At 35.0% G+C, this 23337-nt stretch overlaps 1 non-coding gene across 1 annotated transcript; it reads left to right on the forward strand.

Moving 5' to 3' along the window:
- The first annotated feature begins 6650 nt into the window (after positions 1–6650).
- LOC112439537 (small nucleolar RNA U3) lies at positions 6651–6862 on the forward strand. The gene has a single exon (XR_003027800.1). It is a non-coding gene; the product is annotated as a small nucleolar RNA U3 (small nucleolar RNA).
- Positions 6863–23337: the final 16475 nt, after the last annotated feature.

Below are 23337 nucleotides of genomic sequence, written 5' to 3' on the forward strand. Positions count from 1 at the left end.
CTCTTGCCTGATTGTCTGAGATTCTGGCAGGGGCTGCATCTCACGATGGCCATGTCTTCCCTCTGGCTTCCCCTCTTGGGTGACAACAGTTCTCATCCAGTTCATGAAGCACTGTTCATTCCCTTGCCCATTAAGGCCCAGGGATAAAAACAGCCTTGTACTGTTACTCATCTCTGGCTCCTTTGTCATTTATTGCTGGTTCCCTGAACCCTGCCAACATCTCTGGAAATAGCTCATTTATTAAATCATTTTCAGTGACATCTTCTGGTGTGCATCATCTACTTCCTGTTGTGACTCTGATAAGTAGAGTCCTTTGAAATTTTTCACCTGAAAATCACAAAGATCATCAGGTCAATTTATCTAAAACTGGACTCAGTCTCAACCCCTAAACCTATTTAATTTCTACTGTCTATTTGAATTACTTATATAACCATGTTGAACTGCCAGTATTTGATGATGCCTCTCCTACAAGATAACATGAAAATATTATATGGTTCAAACTTAAAGCCTGAAAGTTAACTGTTTTAGTCTGAGTTGCCCCCTGAAGCAGTAAAAAAGAAAGTAGTTTATTTGGGAGGTTATCCCAGGAAATACCAATAGAGAAATGGGGGAGTGAAATAAGGTAAAGAAAGCAGGGAGTAGAATGTGACTTATTAAGCAAATTACCACTGTGGGCAACCACAACTTTATCCCACAGGACTTATAGCCCCCTGAGGAAGTCTCAGAGATGCTATAAAACAAGAGTCAGAGCTATTCCAACTAATGGGCAAGGAAACCAGGTATTTATCTACCTGATCTCCCTCCATCATTTTTGAGGGGTCCAGTGTCCAGACACATTATCTCTGGAACTTCTGATTTGCCCTTTGTAGCAGCAAAGTGTTCTCCACCAGCCAGGAAAAAACAAACAAACAAAGAGCTGTCACACAAGGTTGCAGGGATTCCAACAAGTAGTCTTGGACCATGAGGAGGTGCATGCTAAAGAGATGCAGATAGGAGCCAACTGCTATACTGCCTCTGACTCTTCCCTCTCACTCGTTCTCCACATCTAGTCAATCACCAAGGTCTGGAAAATTTTTTTCCAAAAACATTCCTGAATCTATTCCTTCTTGTCTGTTTATATTTTTTCTATTGTGTGTTCACAAATTAACACACATTTACTAACAATTTTTTAAATGCCACACATTTGTTATCTCACAATTTCAGTGGGTCAGGAGCCCAGGCACAGCTTCACTGGGTTCTCTGCTCAGGGTCTCACAAGGCTGCAATCAAAGGTTGGCCAAGCTGTGTTCCTTTCCTGAGCTCAGGGTCCACTTCCAAGTTGACATGGTTGTTGGCAAAATTTAGTTTCTTGCAGTTTTGTGTCTAAGGTTCCTGTTTTCTTGCTGTCTGTCAGCCAGAAGACTTTCCCATCTGCTAGAGGACATTTGCAGTTTTTTTTTTTTTTTTTTTTCCTCAAGGGCTTCTCTCAGGACCTCTTACAATATGTCAGATTACTAGTTCAAAGCCAGTAAGTGGGAGTTTCTCACCCCAGTCTACTAATACAAGCCTTATGTAAATACATAATCAAAGGAATGATAGTTCATCACCTTTACCATGTTATATTTATTTATTCTGTTTAGATTGTCTGTCCATGCTCAAAGGGAGAAAAAATTACATGGGTGTGACTCATTGTGGGTCCCCTTAGGGTGTGTCTGCCGTACTGATAGTGTCCTATTTTAGGTAGCCTCATCTTTCAACTAAAATGCTAAAACAACCATCTAACTGGTTTTCCTTCTTCAGATATCGTAATTTTCAAATCCATTGACCAAAAACTGCCAGAGAAGTCTAACATAAATGGAAATCTAATTTTGCAGCTATAATCCCAAAGTATTTTGAAGGTTCCCCTTGAGTGTAATGAGACTCAAAGTCCTCATCAGATAAACCAGGCCCTTCATAATCTAGACCCTGCTTGCATCTCAAGTTTTATCTCTACTCATGTAGACTTTACTTACTAACAACAAAATGCAGGCAGTTTCTTGCACACACCATGTGTTTTCCATTTTGCTGTCTTTGCATATCAGCTGCCGCCTCTACCTGGAATGCCTTTCTACCCTATTTGCTACTTAACTTGTGTGGCTCAGCAAAAGCACCAAGAAATTGACGAGGGCCCCCAAACTAACTTTAATAACCTTCATTTGTGGTATTATTATATCCTATATATATCTTTATTATTGCATTTAATACTTTGTAGAAATTTTAATATTTCTATTCAATCTATGAGATGCCTGAAGGTAGGAAGACTGTTTATCTTTGCATCCCATTGCACCTGGCACATATAGGTCCTCAACATGTTGTTGTTAAATTAATAAATGGATAAGTAATGAATTGTCATGATAGATTAAGTCACAAACTGACTATCTGAGGCAACTGTAATAGCAAAATATGGTTGAATGATAATTAAAGTCACTAGGCATGGAAAAATATGATAAATATTAATTGCAATTTTCATTTAGATTGGTGTTGACTGAGCTTCAGTTGATTGTTTCAGAATCCTTTATCAGTGTTTATGATGCATCTCCCGTGGGAAAAGGGATCGTCAGTGAAATAAGTAAATCCAATATATGCCATCTAATAAAGAAAAGATGAGGAAGAGATTAAGATCCAAGTCTGAAATGCCAGATGGATATCTGTATCTGATTTACTGATTCTCTTAGACCAGAACTAATTTTTGTCATCATGGCATTTTGCTAGGACTGGAGACACATGAGGGCTGTAGATGTCCTATGACAAGGGCACTAAGGCTTCCCAAGTTCATGAACCATGTCTCTTCAACATTGACACCAGTCTTAATAGAACAAGGCCGCAATATATTTTTTGGTCTCTAATCTCTTGTTATTAATTGTTCAAATGCTTTGGCATAAAAACCAGGAGGGAGGCCATTCCTTTATCCCCTGCTGGTTATATCCCTCCTAAAGTTATAATCCCTGTGACAATACCCAACTGCAGATGGCATTGCTTTGATGAAGCTCTTTAACCACAATCCTTTTACATACTGTTTGTAATCTGCACAGCCATACAATTATTCAGCCTCCTTTTCTTTGAGGGCATATTTTCACACTTCAGGAGATCTTCAAACTTATAATTCAGCTTCGCTGGTGTAAAGATTAAAAAAAAAAAAGCCTTCTCAACTGCTGTTTAAAATCATGCCACTGTTGACCCTAGTCTCCTTCTAAAGCCCTAAAATATAAATTAGGCCTGTATTCATTGTGTCCCAAAGAGATTTCTTTTCTGGGACTAGCTCTCACTTCCATGGGGCCTCCCCAGCAGTTCACAATGGACATCTGGTTTTTGTGCCTTCCCAGATGGGCTCAGTCAGCACAGATTCCAGGGTCTAGGAAAAAGGAGAGGAAAGAGACATTTGGTACCAGACTATATTTTACATTTACAATACAGGAAGAAATCTGCATCTCTTTTTCTCTCAGCTCCACCATCACCTGCATAAGTTATTTGTGCTCCTACTGAGCTGACACTTTGGTTAACAAACTTCAATTTTTATGATTTCCCGATGAAAAAATATTTGGGAGGTAAAAAATTATTAAGTGTGACTGATTCCTCATGTTTAAAAAAATCTATGTATAAAAAGTACATGGGTGCTTTAATTATTGGGAAATAGTAAGTTTGAATGACACGTTGTGTCCTGAAATAGAAAAGCGAAAGAATGAAGAAGATTTATTGTGCATTCTATTAAGTAGTATTAGAAAACACTTATACAGGGTTTAAAATATGCCAGGCAATATCTTGAGTGATTTTCATCAGGATGAAAAACAGGTAAAATGGCACTTCTAAGATAATGGCTATTTAAAAATCTTAGCAACTGTACATTTTATTGAAATTTTGAGAAAATTGTACCTGGATATGCTATTGTAAATAATAATACTGAAAGTGTGCTCTGTACACTTTCCCTAGTTTTCCCTAATGGGAACATTTTGAAACTATAGTATAATAGCACAACCATGTTATTGATGTTGATACAATCTGCTAATCTTAGATTTCTCCAAATACATTTTACTTATTTGTGTGTGTGGTGTTTAATCTGTGCATTATGTTACATGTGTAGATTCATATATCCGCCATCATAATCAAGAAACTGAACAGTTTCATTACCAGGTAATGAAGAAACTGAACAGTTTCATCACTACAGGATCCCTTCTGTTGCTCTTTTAGAACCACACGTACTTACAACCTGCTATCCCTCATTTCTGGCAACCACTAACAGGTCCTCCATTTGTAAATTTTGTATGTCAAGAATGTTATATAAATGGAATTATAAAGTATATAATCTTTTAGGATTGGCTTGTCTCACTCAGCATAATTCTCTGAAGATTCATCCAAGCTGTTGCATATAACAATAATTTGTTCTTTTTATTGCTGGTTATCTCATTCAATTTCTTCTAAGTTGTCTAAATTAGTGTAAAGTTATCCATAGTATTTCCTTGTTAATCTTTTAATAGCTGCAAGATTTGTAATTATATCCTATATTTTATTCCCAATATTTATTATTTATGCCTTCTTGCTTCGTATTTCTGTGAGTCTTGCTAGAGATTTTAATGTTATTGATTGTTTTAAAGATTCTGTTTTCTGTTTCATTGGTTTTCCCCACTGTTAATAATTTTAGATTTCTTTGGTTTTTGCTCTCATCTTTAAGATTTCCTTTCTTCTGCTTTCTTTGTGTTAATTTTGCTCTTCTTTTTCTAGTTTCTAGAGGTAGAAAGTTAGGTAATTGATTTGAGTGGTTTTCTCTTTTCTGATGTAGGAATTTAGGGCTATAAGCTTTCCTCTCAGCACTGCCTTGGCTGCATATTATGTATTCTGATAAATTGTGTTTTTGTTTTTATTAATTTTTATGTATGTATTTTTAAATTTTTCTTTTATCCAGGAAGTATTTTGAAATTTGTAGTTTATTTTTTATGTGTTTAGAGATTTTAAAGGTTTCTTTCTGTTATGGATTTTTGGTCACAGAACACAAACTCTACATTACTTCAATTCTTTTCAATTTGTCAAGGTTTGTTTTATGGTTCAGGTTATTTTGGCAAATGTTCCACGGGTGCTTGAAATAAATATGTATATATTCTGCAGTTTTCAGGTGGACATTTTTATATGTGTCAATTAGATCCTATTTTCTGAAAGGTGTTCAGATTTGCTTTGTCTTTGCTAAATTTTCTGTCTAATATTCCTATCAGTATCTGAGAGGGAGACCTTGAAGTCCTGAACTATAATTGTACAATTTTTATTTTTATTAGTATTATTATAGTATAGTGACAGAGTAATTTTTTTTTTTTTTTTAGACGGAGTTTCACTGTCGTTGCCTTGGATGGAGTGCAATGGCTCCATCTCGGCTCCCCGCAACCTCCTCCTCCCGGATTCAAGTGATTCTCCTACCTCAGTCTCCTGAGTAGCTGGGATTACAGGCATGCGCCACCATGCCCGGCTAATTTTGTATTTTTAGTAGAGACAGGGTTTCTCCATGTCAGTCAGGCTGGTCTCGAACTCCCAACCTCAGGTTATCCGCCTGCCTCAGTCTCCCAGAGTGCTAGGATTACAGGTGTGAGCCAGTGCACCCAGCCCAGAGTGATATCTTATCTCTAAAAATAAAAAATAAAAAAAATTCCATATTTTTGTCAATATTCTCTTTGTTCTCCTTTTCTAATTTTCTCCCCACTCCAAAAAACTGAATCAACAAATACACTCTGTGGTATTAAAAACTGTTGCAATCAAATCTTTTCCATTAATGTTTTAATAAAATATTATTTTGATTCTTGTGTAGCTATAAAAAGTAATGAAAACTTAAAATTCTGGCCTGTATAAGATTGCTGAGATTATTCAACTACATATACATATGGAAATTTATTCTTTTAGAAAACTTAACATGCCAAATTAAAATATTGCAAAAAATGCTTGCTAATTATGCCTCTAAATGTGTTATTTAAATAGAAGTTAATAGTCCTAAAATGTTGGAAGACATACTTCATTCATTACTAAATGTCAACAAATGACATAAAAATCTACTATCTTTAAGAAAGAATCAGGATTAATCCAGAAATGTAAGAAAAGTATTAATTGCTATCCTTTAAATGAATGAGAAAAGACTTATGAAATTCTTCAGTTTAATGCTTTGGGACACTAGCACATTGAGTGACTTTATGCAGGATTGCACCCTAAGCAAAACAGGACATATGCCTTTCTGAGGCAGTTATATTCAAACATCAATTTCAACTTTAAAATATAATTTATTGTATTAGTCTATTCTTATGCTGCTATAAGGACATACCTGAGACTGGGTAATTTATATAGGAAAGAGGCTTAATTAACTCACAGTTCAGCATGGCTAGGCAGGCCTCAGGAAACTTATAGTCATGGCAGAAGGGGAAGCCAACATATCCTTCACATGGTGGCAGGGAGAAGAAGAAGGAGAGCTGAGCAAAGGGGGAAGTTCCTTATAAAATCATCGGATCTTGTGAGAATTTACTGACTATCATGAGAACAGGATGGAGGAAACCAGCCCCATGATTCAATTATCTCCACCCAGTCCCTCTCATGACATGTAGGAATTATGGGAACTACAATTCAAGATGAGATTTGGGTGGGGACACAGCCAAACCATATCATTTATCAAGACTATTCTTTCAGGGATCACTTTTATGCTTTGTACTAGAAGTTTCTCTGAAAGTGTAGAGCACCATCAACTATAGGAAAGGGGCACAGCGTTGTCTCCTAAGCATGAAGCCAGCTCTCTGTGTTGTGTTGCTGCAACTGACACTTGATATTGATGATCATTCTTTCCCTCCCTCAAAAGAATAAGAGGGGAGGATGAAGTCTGAGAGGTAATTATTTAAAGTAACTAATTAATTTAATCTAATGCAGTTTACCAGGCAACAATATGTAGAGATTAAAATGCACGTTTGTTTCTATCATCTATAGAAGATACATCTTCCACAGTTTTTTACAGAAGGCTGTCATTTCTCTAAGGATTCACAATCAATATTCTTTTGTTTATACAGTGTATACGTCCAGTAATCAGATACATTACTTGACATGTTTTTAAATGTTAACTTTCTTTGACATTTTAATATTTTAATCAGGAATTTCATTTCCCTAGATAAGATAGCTTTCATTATGAAATTGTGCTTTTTCAGTTCATTTGAAGGTGGCATTGTGTCTGAACTTTAGGAACAACGACTGAAGATAAAGATGTTAAAAAAAGATCAAGATACAACAGAATATCATATAAAAATTTTTATAAAGTTAAATGATATTAAATGAGAGTAGTAGTTTTAAAATAGATCTACTAATTTTTTGACATGCCTTCCTTTAAGAAAGGGAGCTTCATCCCCCACCCCTTGAACGTTGGGTGGATGTAGTGGCTTGCTTCTATCAAATAGACTATGTAGAAGTGATGGTGTGTGACCTTCAATATGAGGTCATGCAGGGCCTTGCATCTGTCTCTTCACTCTCTCTGGGATCACTTGCTCTGGTGAAAGCTGGTAATAGATACCATGTCATCAGAATACTCAAGCAACTCCATGTAGAGGTCCATGTGGACAGGAATGGATGCTTCTTTTCAAAAATCATCAAGGAATCAATGCCTTCTGCTAGAGTCATGTAATTGAACCATCCAGTAAGTGGATCCTGTAGCTACAGCTCCAGTGAAGTTTTTAAGATGACAGTAATTCCAGCCAACACCATGGCTTGACCCTCAACCAGAACCATCCAGCTAAGCTGCCTTCAAATTTTTGACTCATAGAAATATGAGACAATAATGTTTTATGTTTTAAACTCCCAAGTATGTGGATAATTTGTTCTGCATCAATAAATAACTATTACAAATACCTTCCCTTATAGACCTTGACAAAAGATCACATCCTTTGATGTCCAGAAGTAAACATGAACTGACATGTGATAAATTCTGGAAACATTATCGGAAACAGAACTCCTTTCTTTTGACAAGCCCAATGCCCCCCCCACCCACTGCCCATTTCAGCCCACCAATATCTTTACATCAATCCACTCTCCTATGATTTCTTTCTCATCCAGATTTTCAGATTAGAATAATAAATCTAGTTCACTTTTGCTTAGGTAGACTTAAATCAGTCAAGTTCTCTTATTTCATTTTTTGGTTTTTCAATGAGATTCTACAATAGGGATATCTATTTCCAGAAATCAGATAACTAACTTTTCACTTACAAATAAGGTACTTTTTTATTTCCATACTTCTGAATATTCTTGTTCTGACTTTGCCACGGAATTTCTATATACCTGTGGTCTTTTTACAGAAACTGTCTTGATATCATATTTAAATACATAAAGAATGATCTGTATCTTAACATTCTATGAATATATCAGCATATTCACTTTTTAATATAAATATTTCAGTAAAAGTTAATGTCAAATTACCTGGAGCAAGCAAATCTGCTGAGTAACTATTAAGGCAAAAACTGGGAGGCAAAAAATGGCTTTCTAAAGTGCAGAATCTTGGGAGTGACATAATTCTGTCAATGGTCAAATTGTCTTCTCAGAAATCCCACTGTTCTGTGCAAGGAACTCCCAAACAGAATATCCTAAGAGTAATATTAACAACCCCAGTCAAATCCGCTTTCTATATTTTTTCCACCTAACTCCTCATAGGTTTTTTTGTTTATTCCAGAGTGGCGAAAGTTTTGTAATGTACTAGGGCAGAAAATTCTTACAGGAAAAAATAAACTTCATGTTTCTTTCTAAAATAGATACATATTTCTTCCACTGCTTATTTCACTAATGTTATTTGGCTTGGTCAGCTACTGCATATTGCATGATATTTTTTTCTGGGATAAGTTATTTCAACTTCAAACTTGGAGGGTTTTTAAAAGAAAAACTGAAAACTATTTTTTACTAAAAGGGCATGAGAAAGTATAAGTTGTTTCAAATATCCAACTTATTGGTAAAATACTTTTAAAGTCACAAATGATGGCTATACTTAATTAGTTTTCCAAATTTTATAATGCTCCAAATTGTGGGTCAAACAGAATTTAACAAAAATAAAATGTTTGTGCAAATCCCCTTCCTTACATGTCTTCAAGCATCATACAGCAACACTGGAATGTGTTATGATAGAATTAATAATTCAGAGCATGTCATTAGGAAAACTTCCCTGAAAGTTGATTTGAATATTATGTCAGTACTAAATTGGAATAAGGTATAACCAGAAACCCAAGTTTAAAGTCATAGTGACATTTAAAAATTGCTAAAATGAAGTACTGTGGCAATTTCAAATTAAGATTAACAATATTGCCATCACTGGAAACATCCTTGACACCTAAGGCTGAACTGTTTCCTTGTGTTACCAAGTCATGATAATATCAGCTCCAGTCTTATACTGAGAATGAACATTTCAATAGGACTGACAACTGATCCTCAGGAATCCGAAAGGAAATATCAAATAGGTGTTACTTATCCACATGTGAGTCTTCCAGGAAGACCCGGGGAATTTGTAAGGCTCAATATTGCTGGAAATTCACTTAATGCACACTGTCCTTCTCCCCAGTGTCTACACGGGAATGATTTAGGGATACAGGTTGCCATGTCTTGATTTAGAGCTAAGATCTTAATCACAATAAAACCCCTGCCTTGGCAGACCTTTCCTGTTATCTTCACGAAGACCTCAGCAATAACAGGCACTCAATTCCTCACAATTCTCACAGAACCGCCTTATGGTTTTTCAAAGCAGCCATTCTCTTTTTGGAATTTGCATTTAGACCAATTGGAGATAAGATCTGGTGCTTTAGGGAGCAGGTGTTAAGAGACCCAACAAAAAGTAGAGCTGTCTGAGAGCTGTAGAACAGTGTAGGTTGGAGCAATCAATTTTATTGCAGTACACTGTTTCTCTTGCTACTAACAGCTGCTGGGAGGATAGCAGGAAAGCTACCCTGCTGAGCAGATTTGAGTCAGAGGATGGAAAATCCACCTCATTTCCAGGCTGAGGGGTCCCACATTAAAAGACCATAAAGTTAAAGTCATTTAAATAGTAGCTCCAGGGGCACATTAACTTTGCCTTCTTATAAAATGTCTGTTAATACAGATCTCAAAGACAAGTTGCTTGTCATTTTATCATTCAACACAACATAGCAGGTTTTTACATTTGTTTTCGTGCCTCAGACATTTGTGTTTACTGATACAGACACACAGACACATACACACAAAGTCTGATTAAATGAACAAAAAAGAGCATGCCATCACCATTTATATATATGGAAGCCACTATCTACATATAGCTAACACTGGCAATTTGAAATCTTTGCAAAACATTTAAAGTACTGAAATGAACATTTCATCATTACTGTTGGGGAAAAAAAAACACAATTTATTGCCATGCATATTGCTGCAAACTTGGTGAAGCTTTAAATTTTCTGGATTGTGGATTTTGGAACATTTCTGCCCTGGAGGAATGCCTTAGAGGAGCAAATATGAAATATAAATTGGTCTTTGAGAATTCCGCTGAGTTAGATGGCTGGATGCATATCGACTTGTGAGTAAAGTCTTCATAGAAAGACCTGAACTGATTCAGGCTTGACTGTTCCTGCTGCTGTCAGTTGGACATTTCCTTGAGAGATCCCTTGAGAGATGCAGCTTATGGGTGCCATACTGTAACTGTAAACTACTTGGGAAAAAAAGGAGAGAGTGGGATTAAAAATATGCCTGGCAGCTCAAGGGTCTGGTATGAATGCCAAGTAGCAGCTGAGACAACCGTGTTATAGCTTTACATTGCCAAAGGGAAGGAATGTTTTTTAAGATAGCCAGGTTCTTGTTTACTTTCTTTAAGAATAGATAATGCAATGCTTCTCAACAATGTAATTATTTTTGAGTTTTAAAAATAATGTATAACAATGTTTCATATCCAAGGCAAATTAAAAGACTGAATTTACAATCAATGTGCCTGGCTAAATGGAATTATATAAATCTGGCTATGTAACGTACAAACTATTAATGTTGCATCCATATGCTACTAGGATGGATAAAATATCTAGATTATTGTTTTCAATTATTATAGTACCTTGTATAGTATAGATATGGGTGTAGGCAAATTTTTACAGGATATTTCTGTGTGCCCACAATGTAAAAATATCAGCATCATTTTATTTTAAGCAATCGTATTTATTAAACTGTCAAAGCCATTGATATTAAATATTTAAATAGAAAACTAGAAGCTCATCAAAATAGCCAGCTGCCTTAAATATAAGATTATGTGATAATTTTAAGAAACAGGATACTGTAAAATAACTTTCATTCACTTTTTACAATTAAGAAAAATTGAAGTTAGGTATAATCTTTTTAAAAAAATCAACTACTGGGGCTGGGCACAGTAGCTCATGCCTGTAATCACAGAACTTTGGGAGGCCCAGGCAGGCGGATCACTAGGTCGGAAGATACAGACCATCCCGGCTAACATGGTGAAACCTCGTCTCTAATAAAAATAGAAAAAAAAATAGCTGGGCATAGTGGCACATGCCTGTAATCCCAGCTACTAGGGAGGCTGAGGCAGGAGAGTCGCTTGAACCCAGGAGGCGGAGGTTGCAGTGAGCCGAGATTGCGCCACTGCACTCCATCCTGGGCGATGGGGTGAGACTCTGATTAAAAAAAAAAAAAAATCAACTGCTGATAGATTTATAAATGTATGTGATACCTGGAATGAAATTTTTCCAAATTTTTTTTAAATTTTCAATTGCTTTGTTGTTTTATTGTGACACAACTGTTTTGTCTTTTGGATTTGAACTATTTGCCTAGGTGGAATCTTTTTAATTTCTTTGTGAAGAAAATCGAAAAAGTTATTTTAATACATACTCCACTTTCCAGCTTTGAAACAGCAATATGAATTTCCAACAGAGGCTACTTCACTTTTAAAAACCCATATCAGCTTTTGGCTAAAGTGAGAGCACCCTGTTGAGGGACGCTTCTCATGGAAAACAATCTCGCTTCTCATGGAAAACAATCTGATATGATGTATTTGGTGCAAAAGAGGCATTATAAGAACTTGCTACCAACGGGGCCTGGGGATTGCACCATGAAGGATAAGTCAGCATTCATTCATCTACTCTGGCCATCTGCCCTTGTCTTTACATCTCTTTATATCTGCCTGTCTCTGAGTCCTGTAACTCATCAGCAAGGCAGCAGCTGTTGGACTTTCTTGCTGAAGATACTGAAGCCTCAAGCCTGAAGCTTCACAGAAAAGGAAATACTAATTTGTAAACATCATCACCCTTCAATCACTTTGGGCCTGAGTCATGGGGAAAACCCAAAGTGATTTGTAAACACACTAGCATACAGAAGTGTTCCCTATTTCACACCTTTTGTTCCATCTATAGGGAGAGCAAGGTCCAGATGCTTATGTAATTCTCACCTTAACCCCACACATTTTGAAAATTACACAGGGTGAAGATGGAAAGGAAAAGCACTTGGGTAGATATGATGCTTACCATATGTGCCGGTTTCAGGTAATTCTCATCAAGCATTAAAATATTCCAAAAATTTCAACATTTGGGGCTAAAAATGCCTCTTCCATATTGACTCTCATGCCTGGAAAGCCATGTGCTTTCCATTTCGTGTCTTCTTTCATTTGGAAAATACAGTCCAAGGATTTTGGTAGAAAACTCATGACTCTGAGGCATACTATGAAGCTTCTTTTTATTGAATTAACATCATCATTTAGACTCGCATGGCACAAGCATATTGTTTTGCACATGATAGGTGCTTATTCAATGCTGATTTTGTTTAATTTAGCTCAATGATAAATATCGTATGGTTAATGAAACTGATCATTGTCATTCTACATCCATCAAGAATATAGGCTCACTGAAGTTTAAACTAAAAGTTCATGTTTTTTACAAAATACTTGTGAAACGACAAGCAAATATTTTCTTATAAATAATGAAGATCATCTTAAATGACTGTAGATACAATGACACAGACATACATAATAAGAGAACACACATGTGACATAACTTCAAGGTATTCAAAACTCATCTAATCTCATGTATGTCCTCAGAAGCTTTATCTTGCACCAGAAATATCTGCCATTTTTCTCATTTCTATTATTAAATATATTGCATTTTCAGAGTATTCTTGTATAAATGAAAATACATTAAACAGAATGTGTAACAGTTTATCATTTTAGCCTTCATGATTTCATTTGGAAGATTAGACTTTTTTGGCTTTCTTCCATAGATTAGGAATATGAGAAACATATAACAGGATGAGTAATTTTTGATAAAAGTGTGTGTACTTTGGTAAAGTTCTAAACACAGTACATATTCTGAAATGGCATACATAAATGAGGTAGCAGAGAGAGCTCCCTTGGGCAGCCAGAGGGCAAGCTCATGAGGACATTGGGTTTCAATTAGAAGTTATTCAAAAAAATGAACAATTACAAAAAGAAGTTTTCTGCTATGTCATTGTTATGGGTTGAATTGTGTTCCTCCTCCAATTCTTATGCTGAAGTCCTAACCCCAGTGCTTCAGAATGTGACTTCATTTGGAAGTAAGATCTTTAAATATGTAATTAAGGTAAAATGAGGCCATATGCATGAACCCTAATCTAACATGACGGGTATTCTTATGAAAAGAGTGGATTAGGACACAGATGTACAGAGGGAAAACCATGTGAAGACACAGAAGGAAAACAGCCATCTGCAAGCCAAGCAGAGAGGCTTTAGAAGAAACAACCCAGCTGACAACTTGATCTTGCACTTCTAGCCTCTGGAACTGTGAGAAAATAAATGTCTGTTGTTTAAGCCACACAGTCTTTGTTATGGTAGCCCTAGTAAACTAAAACCATCTTTTTTTTTTTTAACGTGTTAGTGACAAAGAAAAGCCACGCTCTTAGGCCTACCGGCATCTTACAAAATTAATGACTTCAAGCATAATTTAAGATAGTTCAATAGATTTAAAGAAGTAACACAAAAGACATCATAGACGCGAAGTTAAGAAAAGGAAGGGAATGAAGGGAATGACAAAATATGAAGAAGGACTCCAAGAGACAAGATCAGAAAAATTGTGAACGTGATTGCTTAAATCAGAAGAAATGAGACAAGCAAAAGACATGTGAGGAAACAAATAGTGAGTAGTCACAGTGATAATATTGTGCTATAATTACAAATGACATAAAGAATACCAAATGAAATCAGATATGATGTCTTGTTATTTTGAAGAATGGATAGCAGGACAAGGTAGACAAATTATACTTTCAAGAAATGTCATTATAAGAAAAGTTTTTTACAAAATTTATTTGGAGTTTTCGCAGAAAGATCATTTGGAATCAGTGAGAAAATTGAACTATAACATATTTTTAAAGCATACAACTGTATCATGTACTTATCCCATATAGATCATCAAATGTGGCTTACAAGAGTGCAATCAAGAAAAGAATTAATTTGAATATATATGTGAATATAGTCTGTGGCATACTCATACTGTATGCTCAATTCTATGCTACTAAATGATTTCTTAAAACCGATTTTATTTTCTTAATTTTTCCGATACTTACTCGCCCTATTTATGTTCCTTATAACTGAAAAAAGAACTGACAAATTATGGCATTTTTAAACGATTTAATTGATAATTCCATAAGCATGACAATAGGACATGAAAATCAGTATGAAAGCCATGGTAAAAATAAACAGGTAGGGAATAAATACAGTGCTCTGGGTTAATTTAAATGAAACAGTTTTTGAAAGATTTTTTTAAAAATAAGATTAAAGTAACTTTTCTTATAAAATTATTTTCCTAAGTGTTCCTGAGCAAAAAAAGATATAAAAGTAGTCAGCTAATCCTAGGAGAGAAAAAATTGACATCATCTCTTTATCCCAGAGCTCATTTCTCTATCATGGCAGTTCATATCCTCTAGTAGGTGATTTTAAGTTTTCCTACTAGGACTGAGATTATTTTTTCCTTTTGAACTTTCAATCTTCAATAGATTCTCTTGCTGAATATTATATTGTCTATATCACCAAAGGGTTAACTAGGAATGTTTTGTGGAATGTGGAATATGTCATTTGGGAAAGTTAAGAAGCCATTGCAATCCAAGATAATTAGGAGGAAAAACAAAAAGAAGAACTAGTGCTGAATGTTTGAAATAAACATTATTCTCAATCATCTACATGTCTTATGAAGTTATTATAATGGAGCTATGAACTTAAACAGAAAAAGTGATTGAGTATGATGCTGATGCTGCTGAGAAAACTGAGGATGATGCAAAAAATCTAGCTATAATAACGTGATTACAAACCCGACCAAAAATCTTGGGATTCCTGAGATAGCCTATCTGTCATTTTAAGGGTACCATTGTTCAGAAGCCTATCATATACCAGGAAGTATCTTAGATGTCTCCCAAAGATGATCTTTGACCCTCACAAACAACACCATAATATAGATATTATTTTCTTTGAGGCTAACTGGTAAGTACAAGAAAGATTGTCATCATTGGGAACATTGTATATCTTTACTTTTTCCTGGGAACCATTATTGATTTCTCACTAGACCCACTTTATAGAGTATGAGGGTTTCACTCATTTTCAAAAATACTCCACCATTTTAAAGGCTGACTTATTTTCCATAAGTAAGAAAATATAATTTTACATCCCCCTATTTTGTTCACTATGTGGCTCTACATAGCATAAACAACTGCAGCTTGAGCCTGCAGATTTCACTGAGAGCCTAACCTCTCAGTATAAACACGGCTCAATAAGATCTAGGACAGAAATCATTCTTGGTGAGTATCTAAGTGATCCATCATGGGAATACTGAAGTTTCCCTTAAGACAATGCACTTCCTAATAAGAATGATGATTCTTATTCTCAAGTATGTTTTTTAATGGGCTGTGGAAGCATTTTTTAAATGGGCTGTTGAAACTATAATGTGTATTCACTTTTTAAAAAGCACTTTATAGCTTTATGAAGGCACTTAAATAACACACTAGATTATACCCTTAGAAACCTTCCTTGAGCATATTTATAATACATTTTGAAATTTCTCATCCAATTATTACCTTTACAATAACATTTCTGTCAAGGGGAATTTTTTGGATGCAAAACATAATTTTTTTTCAAATTTATCTTATTAAGTTATTCGGATTAAGACACTGTTAAACCCTTTACTGAAATTTCATAATGGATTGGAAAAGATAATTTCTCAAAGTGCCTCACCAAACCAGAGTGTGTCTGAAAGCTGAGAGAGTCAGGATCCATAAAATCAAATTGATAAAGACTAAACTGATATTCTTGTAAGTAAAGATTATCAAATTTACCTGCAGCACCTATGAAACATTTTTTAACTGCAATAAGCTTCACAGTTTCTTCCTAGGAAAATTTATGTTATCATGGTTGTTTTCACAGTTTAAATGTATTTCCCTGAATCATCATGAATATAATCTAGAATTAATCAAATGCATGTACTAAGAATGGGGGAAATAATAATAAGATGGCTTTATTTAGTTTCCATAATTGCAGGCCACTTCAAGTAACTAAACAAAGAAATGGGACCTCCAATGACAATTAGGCCATATGAAAGTCTCAAGATGACAAGTGCCTCATTCTGCTTAAAGATACCAAAAATAAGTAGGCTGGCCAAAATGAGAAGTAGTAACTACATGACGAATATGTCTTATTTTTGGTGTAACCATTAATGCGGCTAAATACTTAAATGGAGAATATGTGTATATGTACATATATATCAAATTGATAGATGTATAGCCAAAATATTTTGATTAAGTGTTAAAAGATTCGATTTATTAAAATATTGTAATATAATTTAGTAGAATTTTGCCACATTTTGGCCTAATTACTTCTTTAAAAATAACCCAAGTAGAACTCTCAAAATCTCTTTGCGAGTGATCAAATAAAAGAAAGTTGTTAATTTTAAAAATTTATTTTCCTACTAATGTTAGTATATCATACAGAAAACTACAATAAGGAAAAAAATTCAATTTTTTAGATTGAAAAAGAAAGGCACAAGTTAAATATTTCCCTTTCTATCAAAGTGCCATGAACTTGAAAGGATTTGCAAAGTGGAAACAGGTGTAGTCAACTGTTAGAGTATTTTTAAAATGGTTTGACACGTTATAATAGTGGGATCCAAAACTGAAACTCGACATTACTCTAAGCATTGGAAGATCATAAATCACTTTAGACAGCACACCGTGGTCTTAGTTCTTTCACACTGAAAGTATTTTGTAACTGTGATATTAGTATGCATTAGGAAAACAAAAATAATACAAAGTTTAAATAATAAAATAAAAATTTAACTTTTTCCCTATATATGCTATACATGATACATAACTTCATATTGTTTGTAGAGCAATTAAAGATATTTTTCTGCATTTGCATATTTATATATTTTATTAAAGTCTAGACATTTTTAAGTGTCAATTTAAAGTGGACTTCATGCACATTCATGTTTTATAGTTGATTTAAGTGATACATAATTAAAATTGCAAAGGAATGAATACTTCAGACAGAAAATTTTATATTAAGTTTATTTTTGTAAGTAAGAAAGGACAATTGCATACAAATTGAATTTCCCTTTTGGGAATGTCTTTTTTTCAAAGATTCTAATTTTTTACGGGAATAATGTTATAACAACTTTACTTATCCCCATTACCCCATAGTGATACTGTGGGTATAAGATAATCCAGATCAGAAAAGTAGCAGACATAATTGTAGTTCCTTCTCCAGCTCTCTACATTCATGTTCTCACTCCAAGTACAACTTTTTGAAAATTAGCAATTGTGCTAAATGCTTAAGATTGCTTCATAATGCTTTATACTGATTCAAAAACAAAATGTACTGGCTTTCATTATAAGTAACAAGAATAAATTAAACCATTTATTTACATCAGAAGTAGATATTTTAACATGAGCCAAAAATGTTTAATCTTTAAAGAAATTTAGTTAAGTAATGTGCCTTAGGTTAACCTAAAAGATATATTTGATGACATTACTCATGACATATAGGTTATATCAAATTCTCAAAGAAATTTAGCAAGTTTATTATTTAATTTTATTTTTGTCAATGTTCACTTGTTTGGGATTTTCCCCTCTCTGATTTTAAGAGATTTACTTCTGGATGTTTGTTCAATTTCCTCATTTCTTTTTAATTCTCAGGTCCACTTCAGTCAGATAAACTTATTATACCAAGAATAAAATTCAGTCTTATAGCTATTTTTAACATTGAACTATAATTTCCTCATGCTCGATGATACTAACAATACATGCTATAATTTAATGTTTTCTATTTTCTAAAAGAATCTCTTCCTGTTATTAATTTTTCAAGATCTGAACACATTTCTTGGATTGAAGGCATCCAAACAGTCTCTAGCAGGAAAATATATAACACACAATCCTTTAAAAATACTTACAATAACAGCTGCGATTTATAACAACAAATGAAAGATGAAGGAAATATACAAATCATAAACTTCAAGAAACACATAAATCTTTATGAAGTCTTATCATAACTCAGGCAGAATGTTATCCTTTCAAAATCTGCCAGATCACACCAGACATTATATCCAGTTTGAAAACTCAGGTGCTTTGAAGTTGTTATCTTTGAAGTCCTCTTAGCGTTGGGGTTTTGGTCATTCCTCAGATCACAGCAATTTAGGCATTAGTTCTATGTGGTCCTATTGTTTCCCTATGCCAGTTACTGTTTCTTTTTCCCTTTAATACAAAAGCACATAATTTTGTTCTCCATGATAAATAATCTGAAAAATTTAAACACTGTTGCATAAAAAATGTTAAATGTATAAGCAATAATAAAAGACTTGGTTGATTTGCACAGAAAAAACAACCTCTTTTCTTTCAAACTACTGTCTTCATTTTTTTTCTTTCTTTTAAGAAAATCACAGTCTGTACTGTACCCTTCAAACCAACTCCTCCTACTTGGGTTTTGTTGCTTGCAGGTAAGATTTTGGCCATAATATGCAGACTTTCTTGTCTTCTCATGTTCATTTGTTTATTCTTTCAAATGAAAATTGGTTCGAATGTCTACTAAGTGCCAAGCACTATTCTAGGTGCTAGACACATTAGTGAACAGAATCACAGATAACCAAGAAACTTATATTCTAGTTGGGGAAAGGCATTAAAAATGAATGATTCTACGGAAAAAAATGAAAATAATCAAGCATGGTAAAGAAGATCAGAAGGCCAGTGTTAGGAGTGGGAGGCAGCAGGGAGGGATAGAAGGGGCAAGCAGGACTTAATATTAATTATGGTGAGGGCAAGCCTCATTGAAATGGTGAGATTTAAACAAGGAGATGAGTTTAGCTAACTAGATATCTGGAAGACGAACATTTCAGAATAGATAGAGCAAAAACCTTAAAACAGGAACATATCTGGTAATGTTCACACATCAAGGAAGCCAACGTGCTAAAGCCTACTGAGCTTGTGCAAAATGGTAGGAAGAGCCAGGTGGGGGAGGGGCAAAAGACAGACCATGAGAGACCATGTCGGCCATTTTATTACATATTTTAAAAGGATAGCTAAGTATCCAGGCAAGAGATTGTGGTGATTCTGAAAAGGGAAATAACAGCAGTGGATATGTTTTAAAGATAGAGTCATCATCATTTCCTGAACAGAATGGATATAAAATGTAAGAAAAAGAAAAAAGATAATTACTGCTCCAAAGGTTTCCACTTAAACGGCTACAAGAATGGAAGTAAAGCAGATTTTCAGGGAGCAGGAAGGAAGTAAAAGAGCAGTATAAGGACGGAATATTTGAAATTTTACAAAGTTTCAAACATGCTGCATTGTGGATGTCTATTAGACAGTGAAATGGAGATGTTAAGTAGACAATTGAATATATGAGTCTGTGGTTTGAGAGCACAGTCTGGCCAAGGGCGTTAAAAATTGGGAAGTCATCAGCATTTAAATAGTATTTAAAGTTATGAGACTGGAGGAGATGACCATGAGTCTGTAACAGACACAGACACACACACATACACACGTACACACACACACACACACACACACACGCGCACACAAAATCTAAAATCTGAACTTTGGGCCATGCCAGAGTTTTAATGGGTCAGGCAAAAAAGAAGGAACCAGCAAAGGCAACTGAGAATGAGGAATCAGTAAATTAGGAATAAAGTCATCAAGTTCAGAGTTCTGGAAATAAAATTTTAAAATATATATAAGGACGGGAGAGGGAACAACAATATAAATGCTGCTGATAGGTTCAATACTTCCAGTAAATATGGTTAGGTACTTTTAGAAGTTAGATATATGAAAGGTGTTCTATTTTGTTCTGAAAAGTGATGATCAAGCTACGAACCAGCAAAACTTTTAAAGGAAAGGGCTATCAGAAATCATGACAGATAGATCATGATAGAGTTTCTAGCATTACTCTACTGTATTCTGAAACTCTGATTTTGATAAAATGTATCATTACACATATGTGACAGTATTCAAGTTGGATTTCAGCAGCCAAAACTTCAGTGATACTGGTGGCTACTGAATCTGAATGTACAATTTTTAACATCCTCCAAATGCTTTTTGCTCTTGAATAGAAGAGATTTTGGAGTAAAAACAATCTTTAGCTCATTCTTCATTCTCTGAAACCTTAGAGGCTGTTCCAACATATGTTCAATAGCATATTTATGGCTGTGACTGACTCCAGAAAACTGATTGTATTTAATCCTCTCATTATTACCTTTGGGAATAGTACACAAGTACATACTTTGAATTTTTTTTCTATTCCTGAAACTAAAAGGATCATAACAAAGCTTTGACACAATAAAGGATGTCTGCCAAATGTCAATCATTTTCCAAAGGGGTCTTTGGGGGAAGTTACTGATGAAAACACTTCCGAAATGCTTTCTAAATATTAAAAATGGAGCATTAAAAAAAACACTAAAGGCATTCTTAGACCATTTGGAAGCATGAATTTATGCTTGGCACACAACCTTCACTGATTCTCTCTCCCCATGGCCCATCCTAAATCCAAGGTGTCCAGACAAAATCTTGCCATATCAGCAAATATTACATAATTTTTGTAATAGCTCTTCTAGATTTTACTTTAAAATATTTCTCAATTAATACTAATCACTTAAAAGGCTCTTTTTAGAAAGGAAAAAATGAATTCCATTGTAAAATCGATATAACTTTTGGTAAAATAAAGTTTATTTTTTAATAAAAATCATGGATATAATAGAAAAAAGTAATAGTTACATTTGAATAGGAGGCATTAATATCATTTATTAAATATATGGTACATTCAGACACTGTCCAAAATCCTCAGTATACACATCTCAATCAATTGTCAAATTATCATTTGCTTTAGATACAATTATTATGCCCACTTTATAGAAAATCAGTAATCTTGCCCAAGTCACGCCTAATAGCGTAAGTGAATACTGCCCCTCGGAAAGCCACTGTGACATTTCTAGCTCCAGAAAGTTAGTGTCAGTCCTGAACTTGACATTTAATGTTTATATCATTTTGAAAAATAATTCAGTTGGCCACTCAAGAGACTTAATTTCTTCTTCTATAAAAGTGATATTATCTTTAATTTTAAGTGCATTATTGTTGAAAAATATAAAATGTAAAATGTCTAATTATAATGGCAAAATATAAAATCCAAATACTGCTGAAGTATATAAAGTAAAATTTTTAATTCTTTATTGAGGCAGACATTGTATTATTTAGACCTCTCCAGAGAAATGAAACCAATAGGGTGTGTATGTACAGGTAGATTAACCTTAAGGAATTGGCTCACCTGAGATTTGGACTCACTGTCAAGTCTAAAATCTGCAGGGCAGGCCAGTGGCATGGAGACCCAGGGAAGAGTTGATGCTGCAGTCTTGAGTCCTAAGGCAGTCCAGAGGCAGAATTTCTTCCTCTTTGAAGGACTTCGGTCTTTATTCTTAAGGTCTCCAACTGATGGATGAAGCCAGTCACTTATTTTGCATGGTTATCTGGATTACTCAAAGTCTACTGATTTAAATGTTAACCACATTTTAAAGATACCTTTATATCAACATCCAGACTGGCATTTGACCAAACGACTGGGCGCTATAGCCTAAGTTAACACATAAAATTAACCATCAGAGTCTAACACTTGTCAACTTGGCAACCCCACACATATCCTTAAGCCATACTTAATTGCACTTGATTATTAAAATTCTCCTTTGCTGAAGTCATACTTTAGCGAGCATTCACATAGGACACACATATTTTTATGTTTTTCTCCTATTCAGAGAGGTATATTGACATATCGTTTCCCCAGACCTCCTTGTCATCAATTTTCTGATTATGTTACTTTCAAGTTTCTAACCATCCATCTGAATCATTGAATCCATGTACAATCACATATCTTGCCATTTCTCTTTCCCAGCAAAATGAATAACCGGCACACTGCTTAAATTTCTGCTCACTGGAAATTTTTTTTTTATTATCTTCCTTCATGGATGTTCCAGAAAGGGACTTTAGTGCTGCATCTGTCTCCTTTCAGGTGGTGCTGAATATCATCCAGAACCATCTGTAACCCAGGCCCCAGTGTTCTCTTCCTGTGTCAACTGATCACAGGGAACTCCCCATCAGGCCATAGGTAGAGGCTGGGAAAGATAGGGCAGTGTAGCAGGAGTGGTGACAATGAGCATTCGGTCCATTTCTTTAGGCAGCTTATGCCTTTGGGACCTGCTTGAGCCCAATCTCATATATTCCTTGCATTTGATGATGGAGTGCTACTGTGCACACTCAACTTTATGGCTTGGTGGGCCCATTTCATGAGGGCAGCATAAATTGCATGGTAACTTTATGGCCCATGTTTAAGTAATCAGTCTCTACTGATTACTTACAGTACTTACAGTAGCTTACAGTAGCTTACAGTACTTACAGTAGCAAACCAAAAACTGTTTCTCAAAAGGGGAGTAGTTATCCACAGAGGATAGCAGGATTTTGCTCCCAAATCTGAAGTGTTTGCACTGTAATTCACTTACAGGGGCCTGATAAATGCTTCAAACAAAATTTTTATCTTCCACGGATACTTTATGCACCAAGAACATGCTGGATAATATGTTCTAAGAGGCACAGCAGATGGCATAGCACTATGACCTCCTACAGACACTTCTGTTCTGGGCCGCACTCAACACTAACAGCTTTCTGATAACCTGGTAAGTCATCTAGAGAAGCACACTCGGGTGAGGAAAACATTGCCTTCAAAATCCAAAGAAGCTCACTAGGCATTGTGCCTCTTTCCTGGTTGTAGGAGAGGCCTGTTGCCACAACTTATTCCTCATCTTAGAAAGAATATCTTTACGTGTCTCATACTACTGGATCCCT

Source organism: Pan paniscus, chromosome 2 (assembly GCF_029289425.2).
Source record: "Pan paniscus chromosome 2, NHGRI_mPanPan1-v2.0_pri, whole genome shotgun sequence".
NCBI lineage: Eukaryota > Metazoa > Chordata > Mammalia > Primates > Hominidae > Pan > Pan paniscus.